The sequence below is a fragment of the Lycorma delicatula genome, chromosome 8 (assembly GCF_047948215.1).
Source record: "Lycorma delicatula isolate Av1 chromosome 8, ASM4794821v1, whole genome shotgun sequence".
Taxonomy (NCBI): domain Eukaryota; kingdom Metazoa; phylum Arthropoda; class Insecta; order Hemiptera; family Fulgoridae; genus Lycorma; species Lycorma delicatula.
The window spans coordinates 124627019-124650618 of NC_134462.1; the positions used below are offsets into that span (position 1 = coordinate 124627019).

At 28.6% G+C, this 23600-nt stretch overlaps 1 long non-coding RNA gene across 2 annotated transcripts in view; it reads right to left on the minus strand.

Annotated features, from left to right (window-relative positions):
* Positions 1-8677, minus strand: part of LOC142329416 (uncharacterized) — a 77167-nt gene extending 68490 nt beyond the window's left edge. Inside the window, exons 1-2 of one of the 2 annotated variants that reach the window (XR_012757492.1) lie at positions 8442-8677; positions 629-861 (exon numbers count right to left, since the gene is read on the minus strand). This is a non-coding gene — a long non-coding RNA (uncharacterized LOC142329416). Of the gene's footprint in view, positions 1-628; positions 862-2121; positions 2259-8441 lie in introns of those variants that run through there. The other variant, XR_012757493.1, reaches the window with a different exon arrangement.
* Between the last annotated feature and the right edge of the window lie 14923 nt (positions 8678-23600).

Genomic DNA, 23600 nt, shown 5'->3' on the forward strand with positions numbered 1-23600 from the left:
AGTCTCTTAGTACAGATATTATGAGTTTCATAAAACAGAATTTCATAAAAACAGAGTTTCATATAATTGAAGATAATTTTATGGAATTACGTAATATGTAAATCATTCTGTTGAATTAGAAAAATTAAGAAATTTTGTGTATCTATATGTAACAGAATTAATTAGTAAAATAGTTTTTTTTTCAAAAATATTATTCGTTAAAAGAAATAACTTATATAAATAAAAAATATAGATTGTCTTGTAAATTAATAAAATTAAAATTAGATTTTCAAACTTACCTTATTTTACATCCAATATCCAAAATATAAAATTTTGAAAAATGTAAATTAATTATACACCTTTATCCACTGTTACAAAATGTATTTGAGTTTATTTAAATATTTCTCCCAATTATGAATTCATGTCTGCTACTTTCAAAATGCTATAATTACTGTGAATGTTTATTTTCTAATAATAATTTTTAATGAACACTGTGATACAGAATTTATAAATATTTAATTATTTAATTTTTAAGAACGTACCTTTGATAGTTGCAGCTTTGGTTAAAGATGTAGTCCAAATACTGAAAACTTTAACCTAGATCAGTAACCAAAGAAATTTTAATATAAGCGTTTTAAAATGAACCCACCGTGTTGGTCTAGAGGTGAACTTGTCTTCGCAGATCAGCTGATTTCGAAATCGAGAGTTCTAAGGTTCAAATCCTTAGGATTTGAACAGTAAGATCGTGAATAACTGTGTTCTTTGGCGAGTTGGGTTTCAATTAATCAACACACCTCAGGAACGGTCGAGCTGTGACACTGTCTGTACAAGACTACACTCATTCATCCTCTGAAGTAATAATACATTATGTGGTTCCGGAGGCTAAACAGAAAAAAAATTAAATGATTATTTTTTAATATAAAAAATGTTAAAATTAGGTTGTGTTTCAATCGCTACTGAGATACATATTATTCGATAAAACTGCATACTACTCCTTCCTGTAATAATCCGACTGGATTTGGATTCACCTTTGATAAACATGTACATATTACCAGTTAAAAAGTAAAAATCTACTTTTTTGCAAGGAGAGGTTTGCACACTCGGTCCTGAGTTCCATTCCCGGTTTGACTTTATGATTATTTTATACATATAAAATTTAGTTACTTTAATCTCGTTTACTTTATCTAGTGAAAGGTTACGCTGTTATCTTAAAATTTAAAAATAAAAAAAATATAAAATAAAATGATCGCAGTAGGATTAGAATCACTGAAAAGAAAATATTACAATATAGAAATATAATAAATTACAAAATACCTAAATTTGAAGCAAAAAAATGAATTATTTTCGTAAAATAACTGACGTAATATTTAAATTGACAGGTATATTACCTCCGATAAACGATCTATGAATGTTCGGATAATCGAAATTTCAGATATTAATTTTAAAAAACAGTTACTTCAATTTAGATATTTTAATGTTATTTCAGCTGCAGAAAGAGAAACAAAGAGATTTGTTTAATGTTAACTTAAGAATACTGAAAACAACACGAACGTTCGGATAAATGAACGAGAGAAGTCGGTAAACCGAGAATCTTATAATTAAAATACCTATAATAATTCGATTTTAAATAACAAGATTAATCCACAAAATAAACCGGCTTTCCTCTTTTTATTGTACTGGTACTTAAAATAAGTTATTTTACTTTGCAATCTTAAAAGCAAATTTTTATCTAGCGGACCGGCATTAATTTGTACGAATTAAATAAATTATTGTATTATATTTGACAAATTATATTATGAAAATAATAATATTAATTCGCTATTACTTTTCTTTCTTTCTTCTTAACCTCATTACTATCACTACTATATAAATAAAAATAAAAAACAAAAAACCTGTAAATAAATAGCCTAAAAAAAACTTTTTTTACTAGATTTAATGTAGTTGTATATATCGAGAGATATCGCCTATATCGAATGTTTATGTCTAAATCGATCGGTTTACAAACCAATTTGGTAATTTGTAAAAAAAAAATTAAAATATTTAGTTCATTTAATTTTCACCATTCCCGTTTATTCTGTCACCACATTATTTAATACCGTACTATTTTTCTTAGTACAAAATACTAATATTTAAATTACATACCGAGTTTGTGTAGAAGAATCCTTTTCTATTTTGTTTTTGTATTTATACAAAATATTCGTAAAACGCAAGATAAATTAACTATAAATAATGCATTTTTCATCGACGTAACACGATGTTTTGTTGCATGTAGTAAATCAGATCTGACTGTTCGGTACAGAAAGAGACAAATAACGTATGAGAAAGACAGCGAACGAGACGGGTACAGCAGCTAGCCGGTAAATACACACACGCAGCAAACGCAATATAGACTACTTACTTCTCTTGTGTCTTAATACATCTCTCGTAATCACACTACATAAAGTTACCCCGCTCTTTTCTTTATAGTTTATTTTGATTTAATGTCGTTTTTTGTTACTGATAGTTCTACATTAACGTAAAATTATTTGGTTTAAATTTTCGAATAAACATTTCATTATGTCCCATAGTTTTAAAATATTTACAATAATAATATATTTAAAATGGTATTTTTTATTTAATAAATAAGTTTTACAACAAAAAGAGAAATTTCTAACCGACAGTCGGGATCGGTTCGTTTTAATCGATCAGAATCGCATCATCTGAAATAATTTTTAACTAAATTGATTTCCGAGGTGTTAACGAATATTGAATACGATATTTAACATTTTATTTTTGAATCGGAAAATTTTGAAGTTTCGGAACCGTCTAAATTTTTTTTAGCTCTTACCGTTCAATCGTGAACGGTAGTTTACATAGTTTAATGCCCACAGGAACTCTTTATAACAGTATTTGTAAAACAACAAAATTTGATGTATTCAAATATCAACCGATGAACCGAGTAAATTTATTGATTTATTCAGTAATAAAAAGATTACTTATTTTAAAGACATTCTGGCGGTGTTTAAAATCTTTATATATAGTTAGTCATGTATCATAAATATATGTGACTCAAGCGTTATTTATGATAAAATAATCACAACACAAGCACGATTTGTAGTATCAGATAATTAAAAAAACAAACTTTTAGATAATAATTTAAATAAAAATTTTAAAACTATAAATATTTATAGTCTGTACTTAATAATTTATTTTCATACAAAAACCATGCTTTACTCCTTAAAAAATGAATATACGATTACGTTACCGCTCGGATCGCCGTGCTACAAAAAAAATTAAACGATACAATTACTATAACACTCAGTGATTTTACTAATCCGATTCTCAATTACCCGGACTTCCGTGTTTCATATCCGTAAAATAGGCCTAGTTTTATTGTACAATTCAACTGTTGTATGAATTAATAATAAAAAAATGGAACAAGTAAATCTATTCAAAATAAATATATTCTACGATTGGCATTTATCAAAATCTCGATTATCCGACCTCCATTCTCAAAAACTTACAGCAAGTAATTCAGAATGTATAATTATAGATAGTATATAATCCGCTGAACCCGATGGTAGATAACGAATTTTGAGAACATCTTTCTCAGACTCTATTACTGAAGAAGAGACACTAATTACAATTGAAACGTTGCGACCGCCATTAAGGAAGGAAATATATTTACGGATCCTAACCAGCAACTTTTGGATTAGACAATAAATGTTCTATTGTTCTACCACTGAGCTATCTTCACCAAATCTCACTCTCTCTCTCTCTCTCACGTAGCTAGCGAGGGGCTAAGAAGGCTATAGCCACCGCCAAAATTGTCGGGCGATGGGAGCTGCAGCCCCCATCGCCCGACAATCATTAAACTTTATCATTCAGGGGTTAAATCTAGTAATTTGAGAAAAAAAAATTTAGCATATTAAATTTAAGTAATGTACAACATCTCAAAAGTATTTTCACAAAATTTGAGATAAATCGGTACATAATCATCTGCCTGGTCATTAATCCCTTCCTATATACCTTAACCCGCCGTTACTCGACGTGTGAGCGCCGGGCTAACTCTGACGCAATACTAATAAAAATAATTGATTACTAGGAATTTCCCGCAAGCCAGAAAGAAATGCAACACTTGCTTATCGCATTCTAAACACATGCGTTGACGGCTAGACGGCGTTCCAAGAATCTTCAAAAGGTTTTCAAACTCTTTTGCCAGGTTAAGCTAGTCCTGGAAAAGTGGATGAACTAAAAATTTTAGCTATGTATTATGATATTAAATGTTCTGAATCTGTCCTCCAAGCGGAGTATCTTATTTGGTGCGAAGAGATCATTAAAATTAAAATGCGATTTAGAAGTGAGTGAAATATTGGATCTCTGCAGTAAAGAATATTTGCCGAATATCCATTATATCTTACATGTTTTAGCGAATTTTCCGGTAACAAAATGTAATAATGAACGCTCGTTCTCCACAATAAAGATAGTCAAAACGATTGCGTGTTGTTACACGCAATCCCGAACCTGTGGGGATGAATGAAAGATTAAGTGTTAGTTTCTTTGTCGGTGCATAGAATTAATGCTGATGAAGTTTTAGGTATTATGGCGAGAAAGAAAAATCGACGACTAGCTTTATTAATAATTATAATTTTTTCATAATCCACATTTATATATAATCCATATTTATTTATTCCCTCCTTAGCACCGGTGAAATCTTTTTTTTTCAACTTCTTTTTAAATTATATTGATGTATTAATAATTATTAACCTCTTGATTGTAAAAAAAGTTTATAATAAATAATTCAATAATAATAAAAAATATGAAAAAAAAATCAGTAGTTATTAATGAAATAAAATTTTATGTACTTTCCATTTTTTTTAAAAAAGGAAATGAAGTCGGATTCGAACCGATGTACCTTCCCCTTGTAAAAGCAAAATATTTCATTAATTGAACATAAAACGATAAAAAAAGAAATATTTTTCATTCTCGAGATAAAAACAAAAATATGTACGCCAGGTAAAGTTATGTAAACAACAAAAAAGTCCTAAATAAAATAATTCTGACTACTCTAATTGTACAAAAATCTACCTAGAATAATTATGAAAAACGACAAAAAATATTTGTTTTTCTTTCTTTTCTTACAAGCACATTTTCATGATACAGTAAGTTAGCGATGTGAAATTTAATATTATTTCTATATTTGATGTAGTCGGGTGCCTGAGTAGGCTATATGAGGTGGTTACTCCCGAGTACAAGATAACGCATAAAAGTAATATTAAATTTCATATCGCTGACTATACTAATTTTTTTTTTGTCTTCAGTCATTTGACTGGTTTGATGCAGCTCTCCAAGATTCCCTATCTAGTGCTAGTCGTTTCATTTCAGTATACCCTCTACATCCTACATCCCTAACAATTTGTTTTACATATTCCAAACGTGGCCTGCCTACACAATTTTTCCCTTCTACCTGTCCTTCCAATATCAAAGCGACAATTCCAGGATGCCTTAGTATGTGGCCTATAAGTCTGTCTCTTCTTTTAACTATATTTTTCCAAATGCTTCTTTCTTCATCTATTTGCCGCAATACCTCTTCATTTGTCACTTTATCACCCATCTGATTTTTAACATTCTCCTGTAGCACCGCATTTCAAAAGCTTCTAATCTTTTCTTCTCAGATACTCCGATCGTCCAAGTTTGACTTCCATATAAAGCGACACTCCAAACATACACTTTCAAAAATCTTTTCCTGACATTTAAATTAATTTTTGATGTAAACAAATTATATTTCTTACTGAAGGCTCGTTTCGCTTGTGCTATTCGGCATTTTATATCGCTCCTGCTTCGTCCACCTTTAGTAATTCTACTTCCCAAATAACAAAATTCTTCTACCTCCATATTCTTTTCTCCTCCTATTTTCACATTCAGTGGTCCATCTTTGTTATTTACACATTTCATTACTTTTGTTTTGTTCTTGTTTATTTTCATGCGATAGTTCTTGCGTAGGACTTCATCTATGCCGTTCATTGTTTCTTCTAACGCCTGTGTATAAGTATATATATATATTTTAATTTGAATTCAAAACTTTTCGGGTTGAAGAGAAAGGCGCTAGTACCTGCCATGAAATATTGTGTGTGTGTGTGTGTGTGTGTGTGTGTGTGTGTGTGTGTGTGTGTGTGTGTGTGTGTGTGTGTGTGTGTGTGTGTGTGTGTGTGTGTGTGTGTGTGTGTGTGTGTGTGTGTGTGTGTGTGTGTGTGTGTGTGTGTGTGTGTGTGTGTGTGTGTGTGTGTGTTGTATTTGAGATCAATGTCGTAACAATTATTTCATGTCTTATTATTTTTCTCATTAGGTTGTCGTTTTATACAAAAAAACAAAATTCGGTAACCTAAATTGTTTATATTGAGACAAAAATAAAGCATATTTGTTAATTAATTAAGATGGGTTAATTGAGTATTTGTTTTAGTACAATCATTTTTTTGATACGCTAAATGGCAACATCTTGTTGCTAAGAAAGTCAACTTCCCCTTCTTTACTTCATTAAACTACAAGCGTTTAAAGTTAGACAGTTTACGACAGTCATTAGCAGTGTCAGCCTTGTTCAGTAGCGGTGTTATGTATATAACTATTATTTATAAAATGATTAAACCGAACCAAAATATAAAATTAAACTTCAACATTGTGATCGATTCATCACAGATTTATTTATTTTTTTTTAATCGTAAAGATTATTTCGATTGAAATTATTGAAAACATCCTTGTAAGTCAATTCTTATCTACGAAACCTGGCTAAACAGTTGTGTCTAACATGAGAGTCGAACCGCAGACCTTCAGTATATCAGTAGGTTTTTAAAATCTTTTATTACGAATTTATGTATATAAATGTCGATATAAAAAATATTTATTTGCATAAGAAACCAATAGGTTGTGATAATAATCACTATTATTAATAGTGATTGAGCATGTGATTATGTATATTGTAACCAAGAATTGATCCTTTTAGTTTACAGCAATATTTCTTTTTTTTTTAGTGAACGACATGCGGGTACGACTTACTAATGCAAATTTGTGTCCAAAACGAAAATCAATTCCAAACTTTCAACATGTAAATCGGTTTTTAATGATAATTAAAGCCAAGAATTAAATCTAGAACCTTCAGTAATGATTTTTTTTTTAGGAGGCGATAGTCATATGTGAATACCTTGTGATCTGGGGGTGTCCAAGTTAACCCACCGGGTTGGTGAACGCGTCTTCCAAATTAACTGATTTGGAAGGCGAGAGTTCCAGCGTTCAAGTCCTAGTAAAGCCAGTTATTTTTACACGGATTTGAATACTAGATCGTGGATACCGGTGTTCTTTGGTGGTTGAGTTTCAATTAACCGCACATCTCAGGAATGGTCGAACTGAGAATATACAAGACTACACTTCATTCGTACTCATACATATCATCCTCATTCATCCTCTGAAGAATTATCTAAACGGTAGTTACCGGAGGCTAAACAGAAAAAAAAGGAAGTACGCTTTCTGTGACACGGTCGCGGCGACATTATATTTTTATTGTTAATTACAATATTCGATTTTTTAAATTTCTGCTTTAAATTAAAATAAAAATATTTAGTAATATTTACCAAAAAAAAAAAAGGTATAAAAGCGCGCACGCGAATGTACATATATATATATATATATATATATATATATATATATATATATATGTGTGTGTGTGGAATCATCACGTTTACGTGCGCGGATGTAATTGTATATATAAATTGAAAAATTAAATAATTGAAAGCATTACTCGTTTATGTACCGTTAACTATGTTCTTTAGCTAACACATACAAGTGAATTTTAAAAGTTGCTTTCATTTATTATGTTGTAAGTTATCGCGGTTTATGAAAAATAAAATCAGAATAAAAATTTTAGTTAAATTTTTGTCAAAAAAAATTAATAATAAGTCTGACCATCTAACATAAAACGGACCTGCATAACACATCAATGTAAGTTTCAAGAAAAGTAAGAAAATATTTCTAAGTATTTCAAACTGAAGAACAAAGTGAATTTACTTTCTAAAATAGATAGTTAATTTATTAATCACCAAATGTAAACACAGTCAAAAGGTTTTGTTCTTAACAGAAATCTAATTTTTTTTAAACAAAAAATATAACTTCAATAAAATATTGATATCCGAAATAATTAGTAAGAAGGGCAGATTTAAATAGAAATAATAATAATATTATTTTATTAAAACGTAAATAAAACGTTTAGTCTACAAAAGAATAATTTGCTTTCAAGCAAGTACCTATTCTCTTCTAGTGTACCGGTACTTACTTGAAAGCAAATTATTTTAGTTCCATATTTTTATAAAGTAATCTGTACTTAAACAAAATGTGCAAATGGTGCAAACGTTTAATTCATTAAATTCCCATAAGTTAACCATTATTTAATTGAGTACTATTTTTCTTATTAAAAAATATTATTTCAAAGAACTTACCTAGTTTACATTTAGAAATATTTTCTAAAAAAACACCACTACAGATCGTAAAGAAATAACCATTTACTGTACGACAACGTCGTTAATAACACTTTTGTTAGATTAATAAATTATCAGAAAGAAAATGTTAAATAATATTACTATGTAAGATTTGTTTATTTTAACTAATAATATAATAAACACAATACAATATAACACATTTTGACACACTCAGTTGTTTTGATGAACCAGGAAGAACGAGAAAGTCAAATGCACTCAATAGTTATAATACTATCTTGTTCCATTCTCTGTGCACACTCCCGAATAAATGTAATTTTTCATCTACGTAACACATTTTGACATACGCAGTTGTTTTTGACGAACCAGGTGGAATAACGAGAAAGTCAAATGCACTCACCTATCTTGTTCCATTCTCTGTGCACACTCCCTCTCACAGTCTCCAATACGTACAAACTTACCACACTACTAATTTTTTCTTTCATTATATCGTTCAGAAGCCATCTTTTTCTTTTATACTGTTTATTTTTGCTATTTATTTTTGACGGTAGTCGACTTGAGATAAATTTGGAAATAATCGTTTTATATAATAATCCCCTTTTGTACTATTCATTAATATTTTTTATCAACTGAATTAAAATAAATGGTCCTTTTGTGTTTTTTCAGATTAGTTAGTAAAGATGATATGGTCTAAGTTGTAAAATTTTGTTCAGATCCTGACAGAGAATCGACCCCGACACCTTTTGTGTAACAGGCTAGCTCGCTACTTTTTGTGATACTAAAGTAGAGACATAACATTTTTATTTTTAATTGCACTATTATGTTTTTTATATCAAAATAAATAATAGCGATATTTAGTAAAAAAACCAAAAAAATATATGAAGGGCGCAGACTGGTTTTTTTTATCCAAGTGCAATTATAAATTATGCGTGAGTGTAAATTATATTAGGTAAAAAGAAATAATGGAAAACCTTATTACCGTTTGGATATCTTGATTACGTTCGTTTGTTAACGTTGTTTAAAAAAATTAATATTAAACTGTCCGTGTCGGTCGGTCGCTTGTTATGAGAGATGAAACAATGCATTACCCCAGAATTCAGTATTCTGGGGTAATGTCTTAAAATTAAGAGATTTTAACTCGATTCTAAGAAACAAAATAACATTGTAAACAGTGAATCACAATTCCTGTTTAAATCAATTTATAACATCGCTCATGTAATTACGGTATATTGTGTATTTTCATTATTTTCTTTTACCTTAAAGTAAAATTATTATGGAATATTCTTTTGTTCTAAATAAAAATCAACAACCATTATTCTTGTTAGTTTCAAAATAAATATATTTATTATAATAATGAAGAATTGTGATATATTATGATGATATGTAGGCACGATGAAAACAAAATACTGAAAATAATACTGTTTTCATTGCTATACGAGATACACAGTTATTTGTAAAAACAAGAGAAGTAACACCATTAAATATTAAAATAAGATAAGTTTATATAGCATAAGTTATAGTATTTTGTAATTATGTTATTGAATTAGGATATATATTCTAGATTTTAGGAAAGATTGAGACAAACATTTCATAAAGTCTATAAAAAGTAGAACATATTCTATCTGGTGATTTAGTGTATATTTATGTTACAATAATGTTAAATAAATATTTTACTTTACTTATAAATATATATCCAGGAATCTGTGAATGGACTTATTAATATATATATATATAGATAGGTTAAAAAAAAAAATAGTAAATTAACTCTGCTTGAGAAACATCTCTGTAAAAAGAAAAACAGATACCTATCTAATCTCTACTAAGTAATTTGATGGAAATAAAATAAATTTTGGATAAAAAAATTAAAATGTATGTGTATATAGAAAAAAAGATAATGAATTCGTGTGAATAAATAATGTAAGTATAGTATTTTAATTTAATCTATCCTTATTATTAGGTTTATATAAGTTCCAGAATATTGCTGATTTTAATCCATTTATAACACTCACTTGACTTGTTTCCAGGGTAGATTTTTAAAAAACGCATCAAAAATGGCGGCAGATTAACATTATTTTCTCTTAAGCGACGTGAGAATGCGTTAAATACATCAACTCACATGGTTGTATACTGTTGACGTCCTTTGTAACGGTACTGTTTACGGCTATTTCTCAGTTAAACGATTTAGATTAATTTGTTATTCCAAGTAATCTTACTTGAATGCTTACTAAGAGAATTTGATAGAAAAATAATTTGACTGATTGGTTTCAGCTAATAAAGAAATACTATTTTGCGTCGTGGTCCTTACCTAAAAGTAAGTAATGACATGTATAGTTAATTGTACACAATATGAATGTGAATTTTTGAACCCGTTTTACATTAATTATTTACAGTTAAACATACTAATAGTTTTAAATAAAATTATAAGTAATTTTAAAGACGTTATGTTTATAGTGTATTTAGACCTAATTCTGGTGTATCTTTTAACTGAAACTTTTTTAATATTTTTTATGAACGAAGTTACGTTTTATTACTTATGCTTGTTAGTTCTAATTTCCATGTTAATAAGTATTTTGAATATTATTAAGGCATTAATCTGAAACTGATAGTCAAATTGTAACCCTAATATAGAATCATTAATTAAAATTAAATGTAAAAAAATCCTATTTAGAGAATTAAAACTAGAATTCAGATTTTTATAGGAAGAAAAAATGAAGAGGTTAATGAATCAGTTTCTCCAAGGGAAGAAATTTTGTTTTAATTGTTTTAAAACAAATTTTAACTTTTCCGTTTTACAAAACAATGCAAAATTTATTTTTATTTGTGATTATAGGCTCAGGTTATGTCATTTGAACACTTGTCCAAAATTCTACTTAACATTTGATCTCGATGTGTTTAATAAATACTATATGTTAATTAATTCTTAACATTATATCTTATAATTACGGTAGATCATTCTTTCCATTACTAAATTATAACTAACTCAGTGGCGGCAGGGAGTCTTGGGTTAGATAATATCCAACCACAACTTACAGTATGATGATTCCACAACAATGTGCAGAATAATATCCTGGAAATTGAAGATTATAAAGTAAAGTAAAATGTTATTGGCCAAATGATGAAGAGCTTGACAAACCCCTGGCCAAGCATAGTTGTACAGTGTAAATATTCACAATGTTTTTTTTTTTTTGTTTTTTTATGTAATAATGTTCTTTTAAACAATTGATTCTTAAACTTTTTCACCCACCACCCACATTAAGAATCAAAACGTTTCTAGCCTAAAACTTACCATTTGTTAAAAATAATAATTGTAGTTCTCTTAAAAAAAAACAACTGCAATTGTTTTTAAATGTGGCATATCCTATTTCTGAGTTGAATCTTACACTTTAAATGAGAGCAATTAAAATGCATATTTAATTGTATAGTTATATAACAATATATATACATCATCATTCATTCTATGCAACCTCCTACCTGCAAAGACCTAAATTTTTCAGGAGAGCAGAAAAACCTTTGGAATTGAATTAACAGAATGCAATATTACAGTTATATCGTAAATTTAATCTAAGATTTCTAATTACCTGTTTTTAAGATAAATTCTTTTTTTCATCTATTACTTGCTTAGAAGATTTCTTACAATTAAAAAAAATACTATGTGTTTGTTTTGCCATGTAGGTGATTTCAAACAATGGTGATCAGCTACATAGGGCCTTTTGAACTTTATTCTTGGATGTTTTAGTTATAGTTGAAAAATATCTGTCTGCCTAGAAACTTAATTTTGCCTGCCTTTTTCTTAAAGTGAAACCTAGTACGTTTATGATATTATTAGGTCCATATTATAAAATGTTTTTCTTAATTATTGAAATTACTAGGAAACAAAGTAATTGTACAGATAGAATGTAAAATACATAGAGATAACAGTACAAAAATACATTATAAGAGATATTTAATTAGTTAATTACCTTTAGGCTTGCAAACTAAAAATAAATTAATGAATAACTATTCCTTCATTAGTACACTGAAAATATAAAAACACTCTTAAAAATTAAAGTAACAGTTAAAAGATAAAAAAAAAAATATAGTAACATTACAAGGAATATTTAATTAGTTTCTTATCCTACTGACTTATATTACAACTTAATCAGACTTTTATAAACAAAAAATTAAACTTTGTATTGAATTATTACAATTAGGTTTACCAACTAAAAATAAAACTAATGAATAACTGTAGCTTCATTAGTATACCGTGAAAATATAAAAACACTCTTAAAAGTTTAAAGTAACAGTTCTGTACATTATAGTTCTACATAATAAAAGTACAGTATAATATTATTTTATTAAAAATATTAATTTGTTGACACCTTTCTTTACATTTTTTTTTATTTCTTTTTACCTTAACATGTTCTGTTGCTCCTCGTTTTCCTGCACAAATGAATGGAAGACCATCATAGAAGGGCCAAAAATCTTTATAACTTTTTTAAGCTCCTGGAGATTTTGATTTTTTTGTGTCACTTATTGGGACTTACCTCTTTTTTTTATAATCTCTTGCATCTTTTCTGTTATTTTATCAGTCTGTCCATCTAATTCATCAATTGATTCTCCATTCTCACTTATCTTATTGAGTTGTCCTGATCTATAAACCCATCTTTTAAATGTATCCTCTCCAAGATCAAGTGTCTAAAAAAAAATTCTACATACCCTTATCTTCTCTCCACCATCATTTTCCAGTAGGTTGTCATGTCCCTCCAATTTGACGTTTTTGAGATGTGTGCAGCTTCTTTTAATAATGGGCCTTGAATTAACTAAAGTTGTCACAAATGTTTGTTTTTCTTTCCAAGAGGTAGGACTATGCCAAAAATGATTAAATATTTCCTGTTGCTTGGTATCAGATACCGTAGTGCACAAAAAAGTTTGATTCGTTCTTTTCGAAGGTTCGGGTAATAAGACATGGTTACATTTACCTTTTAGGGATCTAGCTTCCTTTACAAGTGTTCCTACAACCTGTCTTCCAACTCTTTTATCTCCTAAATACTTTTTTCTAAAGCTCTATGTTTTTTGTTTTTTTTTAAATTTATGTTTCATGTTTTTTTATCTCGGCAATACTTAATTTTTTTGGCTTTCTAACCTTATTTACTTCCTCACAAGAGGTGTTAGTCGCAGTAGGAATATTTGAGCCAACTTCCTCAAAATAACAGCCAATTCAATACTAGGTCTTTCAGAATTTACCTCAGAGTCAACCGATGATGAAATAGCTCTTGAATTATTGTTTGGTGTGTTATTTGAGACAACTATATCAATAAACTCTAGCTGGTCTTGTGAATATTCATTATTAGAATCTAAAAATATATAAACAGCAGTGTTACCTGAAATCGGTATCAATGAATTACAAAAAAGGATTCTATCTTCATTGGCTTCATCAAAAGAAGATCCATTTCGTTGAACTAATTCGATACTGGCATTTGCACCTACCGCTGCTTTCAATATACCTTCAACTGATCTGGGGTACCTGAAAGAAAAAATCATAAAAGGTCATGATACTGATAAATAATATTTTTAGTATTCAAACTTTATAGAAACCTGAAAAAGAAAGTAAAGATAGAATAATAGTAACATGGTAACTAACGTACACACACCTTTGACAATGGAAAATTCATAACTTATTTCTGTTGCCATGATGATAGAAATATAACAATAAAAGGAGGATTAATTTGTGTTTTCCTTAATGAATATTTTTAATATCATAACCATGTAGACAATGTCTTTAAACCTTCCCTGGGAAAACATGAATATACCCTCCAAATTTGAAAGTAATTGATTGGCTGGTTAGTTAGTTCTTGCATGATGTGGTAACAAACAGACAAACTATGTACATATAGTTTGTCTCTGAACAACCGTGATCTGTTAAATGGAGAGTACAGGATGCATGCAAAAGTTAAAAGTTAGCCTTCAACTTGCTAAAAAATACAGTTTGAATTTTGAAAATCGGATGATTGTTTGCAGAGATATTATGAGATCACCTCATTGCACCTTCCAAAAGAATGCCCCATAGGCACCCTTTTTGCCTTCCGTGAGGAGCTCGCATATCTCACCATTCTAGCCTCACACAGTCTCCACGAGAAGCCTATTAGTGTTAAAAAGAACTTTATTTTCTGTAACGTAAATTTAATTCTATTATTTTTGTAACATTTATTCGACTCATTCAGTTCAACCGCAGCTCACACTGTGATTGAGACACACACTTTGTTAATTCAATTATTAAATGCCTTCCCAATACTAATCTGTATTACTATCGGAAGGCAGAAATCATTTGTTTTTGTAAGTTTTTTATACTTGTGAGAATAAGTATGATATTAAAAATAAGTATTATCATAAGTATTATCAATAATACTTATTATAAGTTTGAAGTAGATAATACTATGATATTAAAAATATTCATTAAGGAAAACACAGATTAATCCTCCTTTTATTGTTATATTTCTGTCATCATGGCAACAGAAATAAGTTATGAATTTTCCATTGTCAAAGGTGTGTGTACGTTAGTTACCATGTTACTATTCTATCTTTACTTTCTTTTTCAGGTTTCTATAAAGTTTGAAGTAGATAATACTTCAGAGGATGAATGAGGATGATATGTATGAGTGTAAATGAAGTGTAGTCTTGTACATTCTCAGTTCGACCGTTCTTGAGATGTGTGGTTAATTGAAACCCAACCACTTTGGTTATACCGGAATTATCCTGTTCACTTGTACCGATTCATTGTATCCCATAGAACTTACAAATTATAATGGGTAGTGTATGATACTGCAATAATTTTTTTATGTACTGTATACGTTTTATATGCAAATTTAACTACAGTTGACATAAAAATTTTAAAATGAAAAATTAAGTCAACCTCCGTGGTGCGAGTGGTAGCGTCTCGGTCTTTCATCCGGAGGTCCCGGGTTGGAATCCCTGTCAGGCATGGCATTTTCACACTACAAAAATTGTCATTCACCTCAATCCTCTGAAGCAATACATAACTGTGGTCTCGAAGGTTAAAAAAAAAAAAAATAGATAAATGGGATAAAAAAATGAATCCACCGGGTTGGTCTAGTGGTGAACTCGTCATCGCAAATCAGCTGATTCCGAAGTCTAGAGTTCTAAGGTTCAAATCCTAGTAAATGCGGTTACTTATTTATGGAAGTAAGGTTGTGAAATATCGAATTGATTTTTTTTATTGTTACATAAGCCACCAGACTCACCATAGCTAGAGTAAGAATATTGATAAGTGTTCTCTTCTTTTTTATTATTTTTTTAAAATTCAAACTTAAATCTATTGAAAGTTTGAGGCTTTTTATTGCTGGTGGGAGGCTTGGGACAAAAATCTAATTTTACCACAATAGCAAACTACAGTAAAAATTTCAATATTTGATTCTGAACAAAGTTAATGAATTTTCAAAATATGCACAAATCATGTGCATTTACGCCATTGTTAACCGTTCTAAAATTTTAGCAATATTTATTTTACCACCTTAAATCATAGTACATTATTCATAAATGTGATATTTTGTTTTTAGTACTGAGAAAGCTTTAGAGTTATTCTACAATATATCTAATTTAACTAATAAAAATGAAAAGTTAATTAACCAAATAAAAATTAAAAGTTAAATTTAAGTACAGTTAGAAAAAATTAAACTATTTTTAAAAGTTTGAAAGGAATTAAGAATAAATATAGCAGCTAAAAACAAATGATCACTCAGGATAGCGAACTACCAGTAAAATACTAGAAAATGAGGATAAGATTTTGGAACTCATCTGTGAATTATCTATTAATTTTGTAATTTGGTTTGGGGTTTACCAAGAAAAATCTTAACCAAAAACTTGAGCATGCATCATTCACATGACTGTGAGGTTAGCTCTCAGATACTGTCACCCAAATGCAGCTATGTGTTCAGGAGAAAATGTGCCTGTTTGTTTAATATCATTTGTCCTTTAGACAATTTTTCTTCCATTTTTAGATTTTTTTAGTCAAACTAAAGTCAGGCTAAAGTTAAAAAGTGCTACTAAAACCTAAATTAAATTATAAACTATGTAAAATAAAATAATGTAATTAAAATCTAGCAAAGTATTTCCAACCTATTCCACAGTTCATGTTATTGTAAATTTGGTCGCTGTAAATTTAAATGAAATTAGGTCAAATGACTATTACATATCTCTTTAAATCTTTGAGAGTCTTGCAAGAAATTTTAGCTTGATTTCTGGTAACAGTTACGGAATTTTTAAATCGCATTAGGAACAAATTATAAGCACATCAAATTGAGAATTTTTTGTTCTTTGAAAGTCTTAAAATACAAGTGTTGTGATTAAAAATATATTTTTTAATATGACCATTAGTAATTATTGTTAGTAAAAGTAGCGATTGTTGGGTTTACGAACTATAATAAATTTAAATAATATTTTAACACTTATAATTCACAGTTTATATGATTTTGGTGTGATGAAAACTTTCAATGGCAGTAATGAAAACTGATTTTGATTGTTTATGATGATGTTCTGATATGTGAACACATTCTTAATAATAATGTAATTAAATGGATAAATCTCAAAGAGCTGCCAGCTTTTGTAAATTGCAGTCAGGCTCATATCCTTACATTCTCTTGCCGATTTTGTCCCTTCTCCTTTTGATATTGACCTCAATATGTGCCACACTCTTCAACATATTTTACTCTTCTTGCCTCTTGAATATATGTTGCTCTTTCATCTTTTTCAAAATACTTAGTTTAGTTCAAAATATTACAGTCCGCATTTACATTACAAATCTCCATTACATTTGCCATCCTTTCCTCACACTTGCATTCCGGTGTATACAGTTAATATTCTGCTTTTGAATTCTTTACGTCTTTTGTTCTTCAAAGAAACCAATGTGCTTTACTAGTCATCTGATGTTTATTCAACATCTGATATCATCTGTAAATTTCTTGTCATGCTCTCTTCAATAATAAAGAGTGTTATTTACAGAAAGTAAAAATGCTAGTTTTGAACACCGTTCTTCAAAATCTCATCATAAATATCATTGTTTTTCTGCTTTTCTTGAACTGTAATGGATTTAATGTTTAGTCCCTTTATGGATAGTCCATCATCGATTCCACCATTTTTCAATCGTTTAAACCTGGAGTCTTCACCATTCTGAACTAACTTATTTTTATTTGCCGAGGGGGACAGATAAGCATTTTGTAGCTACGTCTTTTTTTTATAAAATTAATGTAATTACTATTGCGTATCGGTTGCTATTTTAGACGCTTATTATTGAACGGGCTGAAACATTTAGAAAGGATGAAAAAAAAAGAATTTCTTGAGATTATTTCTTTGTTATATATTACTGCTGGTGTAAAACTACACAAGTTTATTAAAGATGACAAGAAATTTGCTTCGCTTTTATTCACTCATATAGTAAGTACTTGAGGGGTGCATACCCTCAAAGGTATTATCTTACTAATTTTCATTTTTAGTTATTTAAAACCATTTAACATAATTTTTATTTAAACTGCGGATAGACCTGTAAAAATAAAAACAAGTTTTTAAGAAATGCAAAAATGAGAAAAATTGCAGAGAAATAATTTAATGAAATCGCTAGCAAATGTAATGTGTCTGAAATGAAAAAATATATTATTTTTCACGTGATTATCAGAATGGAATCAGGATATTTGTCATTGTAATAATTCAGTATTAAGCAATGACACGGACAATGTAATGATGACCTATTTCTTCAGATTGTCATGTAGATAGTTTTTTTCCTTCGGTACCACCGTTCAGTATTACTTCATCTGAAGTAATACCTAACTTCAGATGAATGACAGTTTTTGTAGCATTTGAAAATGTCATGACCAGGATTCGAACTCGGATCTCCGGATGAAGGGCCGAGGCGCTACCACTTGTGCCACAGAAGCTGGCACTTGTTAATTTATCTGAACATAACTGACAAGACCATTAGAGGAAGTTCTTTAAAATAGAATTTACATCTGATCGATGAGGAGTATGATGTGAACATACATACCTACATAGATATTCGTATATAAATTTCATAAAAGTTTTTTGTTGATTTCAGACCTTTTTCTTTGTATTAGTTAAAACGGAAGATAAACCTACAAGTAGGTTCAAAGGTTCAAAGTAGGTAAATTTAATAAATCGATATGAATATGCCTCTATAGTTAAGCCGATGAAAGAAGAAATTAGAGTTTGAGCTGTTATAATTTTGATGCTAAGCGCTAAAAAAAAATAATATCCATGAAATGAACCTATCACATTTTGTACAATTTTAATGAGACATGTAAAACTTGTTGAAATAATACATTCATAGAAAAACATTGGAATACTTGATTCTCATCCCTTTTAAATCTTTATACATTTCCTATATGAATTTCAGAGCTTTATAACTTTTACATATTATGTTTATTAATTTCAAGTTGTTTCAGTGATTATTTTGAAGATAAATTGGCCTTATAAAAACATAAAGTAATAGCTGTGTCTTTATCGTATCAAAATCTTTCTCTTTTACTTTTTGAAATTTTACTCTTCTTGGTATATGCAATTTCTGAGCCGTATAACTTACACTAAAGTATTCTGCAGAATACCTAGTTAATTTACATTAAAATCTGGAATTCTATTCATTTATATCCTAACAATTATTTGTTTGAGGAACAAATAATTGTTATATAATAATAATAATAACAATAATAAATTGTTATATAATAATAATAACAATAATAAATTGTTATATAATAATTGTTATATAACAATAATAACATTTAGTTATTGTTACGGGATAATAATACCTCGGATATTTTGGTCTATTACAGGGATATTTTGGTCTATTATATTATTCTTTCAGAAAATAAACATTTATATACGGCAAAAATTATCGGATCAAAAGTATTTTCTTTGCTGTTTTGAACCAAACTTAAAGCACACGACTAAGTGCAACAATAAATCTATTTGTAGAAGGTCTCTTTACTTTCCTTCTTTTTCTCCTTTATTTATTTATAAATTCTGGGTGCTTTAGCTAAAATGAGTCATTCTTTCCCTTAATTTTTAAATATACCAGTCCGTTTTGGCCTTTCATCCGAAGGTCCCGGGTTCAAATCCTGGGCAGGCATGGCATTTTCACACACTACTTCATCATTCATCTCATCCTCTAAAACAATATCTAATGGTAGTCTCGGAGATTAAAAAAAAAATAAATCAGTCAATTCCTGAGCTGGTTAAACGATTAAAAAAATTTGAAAAAATCTTGTTAAATTTGAAGCAGTTCAATAATAATATAATGATATAGTAATAATAAAGAGTTTTCCTTTTCAATTTCTAATTTTATTATAACGTTATAACATCTTAACAGAAATATTAATCCATTGATTTTTATTGTAAATGGCACCACTTTTTAAAATATAACCCTGTAAGATATATGGTTTAACACTTTTTATTTGACATTAACTTAGTGTACAGGTATCCCAAGAAGTGTTGGCAAAATTTTCAGGATATCGAAGTAAACAAAAAAGTTAAAAGTAGAGAAATGCCGTATCTTGATTATTTCCCTCTCCATGCCATTTTGTTTGTTCAATAAAAAATGTACATCTCAGAACAGATTTTAAATTTTTTTAATCAAATTATGTATTAATTAAAATTTTAAGCCTTTTATTATGAACAAAATCGCATTTCATTTGTACAAATTGGTTTATAAATGACTGATGTACGGGTAAAATTGTTTAATGTATTAATTATTTGTTAAATACAAAAAATTATCTAAAAAACAAACCTAAATATCTGAAGAAAAATAATAAAATAAAAATAAATAAAATTAATAGTGATAATAAGCTTTGCGCTTTATTAAAATACTTACAAGCAAGCAATAATGCGGGTTAATTTTGTTGCAAACTAATCAATTTTATTGTACCACAAGGATTTGTTATCAAATAAATATGATTATATAAAGTATATATATATATATATATTACATAGGATATAATATATATCCATTTTCAATTTTTTTTCCTTTTATTATTATTATTTTACATAAGCTTTTTCTTAAATTTTTTTGGTAGGAAGTTAACAGATTGAAGGTTAGGGGGCATATCTATATCTAATTACAGTTTTGACATTTTATTTTGAAATATTTTAAATTTTGAATACCCATTTGCTTTTCCCAGTCATCGTCAGCCATCTGCTTCAAAGAAGATGTGCATGCTGGCATGTTAGTTTAATTATTTCAAACCAGGGTCAGCTGATTTTGGAGGTGCCATAATAAATTCTCATTTTATTCACTAATTTTGTTATTAAAAAAATTAACTTATAATTAATGAAGAATTGAGATATGACATATAGGCACAATGAAAAAAGTAATAATGATACTATTTTCATTGCTATAAGAGATACACAGTTATTTGTAAAAAAAGAGAGTAACATTATTAAATATTAAAATAAGATAAGTTCATATATCAGAAGTTACAGTATTTTGTACTTTAGCTGTTGAATTAGAAAGGATTTATATTCTAAATTTTAGGAGAAGGGTTGAGGTTTACCTGACTTATACCTCAGACTGGTTTTGTTTGCAACCTTCTAGAAAAGAAACAAGAGTTCCTCGACAATTTAGGAAAGAGGGAATGGTAAATCAAGACAACAAATACTTTATTACAAGTTGATTGGAACTAGAATACGTTATTGTTTGGTGATTTAGTTCATATTTATGTTACAATAATGTTAACTTAATGTTATTAAATATTTTACTCCACTTATTATAAATATATATTCAGGAATCTGAATAACCTACACACACACATATATATATAGGTAAACAAAAATAATAAATTAACAGAGGTAAATATTACAGTAAACTTTTATTGAAAAACAATTGGTAAAAAAATAACTATTTAATCTGTACTAAATAATTTGATGGAAATAAATATTGTGTTTTTTCTGTGATATATTAAATAATAAATTTCAAACCGACAGACAGACCAAGAGAAATAATTTGATAGGTCTACTGATTGGTTTCAGCAAATAATGAAATTATGGTATTTTGTACCATGGTTCTCTACTAAAAAGTAAAGAGTTTTTGAACCTGTTTTACATTAATTATTTTTCAGTCGTACTGTATGAAAATCATAAAAGAATATTACAAGGTAATAATAATAATAATAATAGTCATCTAAACTATAATGTTTGTGAAAAAAAAAGATAATGAATTCGTGTGAATAAATAATCGAAGTATAGAATTTTAATTTAAGCTGTCTTCTTTATTATGTTTTGATAAGTTCCATAATAACATTGATTTTAGTACATTTATAACACTAACTTAACTTTTTTCCCGCGTAGATATTAAAAATTGCATCAAATATGGCGGCAGATTAAAATTATTTCTCGTAAGACACGAAAGAATGCGTTAAATACATCAACACACACGGTTGTAAACTGTTAGCGTCCTTTTTAACGGTACCGTAAACGGCTATTCAATTTATCGATATAGATTAATTTGTTAGTCCAAATAATCTTAGTTCGAGTGCTTACTAATAGAAATAATTAGATAGGTCTACTGATTGGTTTCTTAGAATAATGAAATACTATTTTGCGCCATGGTCTTCTACTAAAAGAAAGTAATGACTTGTAGTTAATTTTCTTAATTGTACGTTACGTGAATGTGTTTTTGAACCGGTTTTACATTAACTATTTACAGTTGTACTTCATACTAATTGTGTTATCTAGGTAATATAAAACTATAAGTAACTTTTAAGACGTTATTGCTTATAGTTAATTTATACCTAACTTTTTGGTGTTTATTTTATCTGAAACTTTTTTAATATTTTGCGGTCGCGAACAAAGTTAGGTTTTATTATTGATGCTTCATGATTTTTTTCATAAACTATCATAGAATTATATATAATCCAACAGAAGAAAATGGAACATAAATGGGTGAGATCGTAGTGGTTATGTTACTTAATTGGCTTAAGTTAATGTGTAGCATTAAGTATCTTCAAAATAATTGTTTTAAACTATATTAAAAATGACAAGTTTATTCATTGCAATGAAATTTCTTTTATGACACTTTTACAGATAAATCATTGTCCCAGTAGTATATAATTCTGAATGAGTTTGTAAATGCACTATATTGTTTGTTTTGAAGAAGCCACTGTAGTTATAGTTTAAGTTATTAAAAAAAAGTTATAGTTTAAAAATGAAATAAGTCTTAAGAATTCTTGAGAAAATTGTTTTTTTGATCAAGTAATTTTAATTTGGCATCCTAATCCGAATGAAATTATAAAGTGAATTCATCTAAGATCTTTTATTTTGATCTTCCTGATAAATTTGGTAATTACAGTCATTCAGTTAGGGTGGTTCAATTATAAATGTGTTAATCCTATTGTCAATGCAAAAAAGATGTGAACTATAATAAAATAATGTGCAGAATCAATAGCCAAGAGTGTTGTAAAAGATGATCTGAAATATGATCATGAATGATGATCTGAATGTAAAGTTAAATACCTCAATCCTTACATCGCATTAAACATAGCGTATTGAATTAGAACTCATTACAAGGGACTTGCAATGTGATGAAGTCATTCCAAGTAAAATATTTGATCAGTTACTGGGTACGTTCCCAGGACTTGTTTTTCAAAACACACACACATACACGCATCCTTGTATAGGATGTCATTCATTACATTCATTGTTTCTTCTAAATCTTTTTTACACTTGGCAAGAATTACTAAATCATTGGCAAATGGTAACATCTTTATCTTTTCACCTTGCACTGTTACTCCGGATCTAAATTGTTTCTTATGTTCTTCGATTATTACTGTTGCAGTTTTGTTCCTGTAAATATAGCAATTGATCTTCTATCTCTGTACTTGAACTATAATTTTTTTTAAATGTTGATCATTTTATTCCAGTCTACATTATCAAATGCCTTTTCTAAGTCTATAAGTGTATGTTGGTTTTTTTTTAATCTTCCTTCTACTATTAATCTGAGTACTAAAATTGCTTTCCTTGTCCCTATACTGTTCATGAAACCAAATCAGTCTTCTCCTAAGACCACTTTCCTCTCAGTTTCTCTGTACAGAATTCTAGTTAAAATTTTTGATGCATGAGTAGTTAAGCTAATGGTTCTGTATTCTTCACATTTATCTGTTTCTGCTTTCT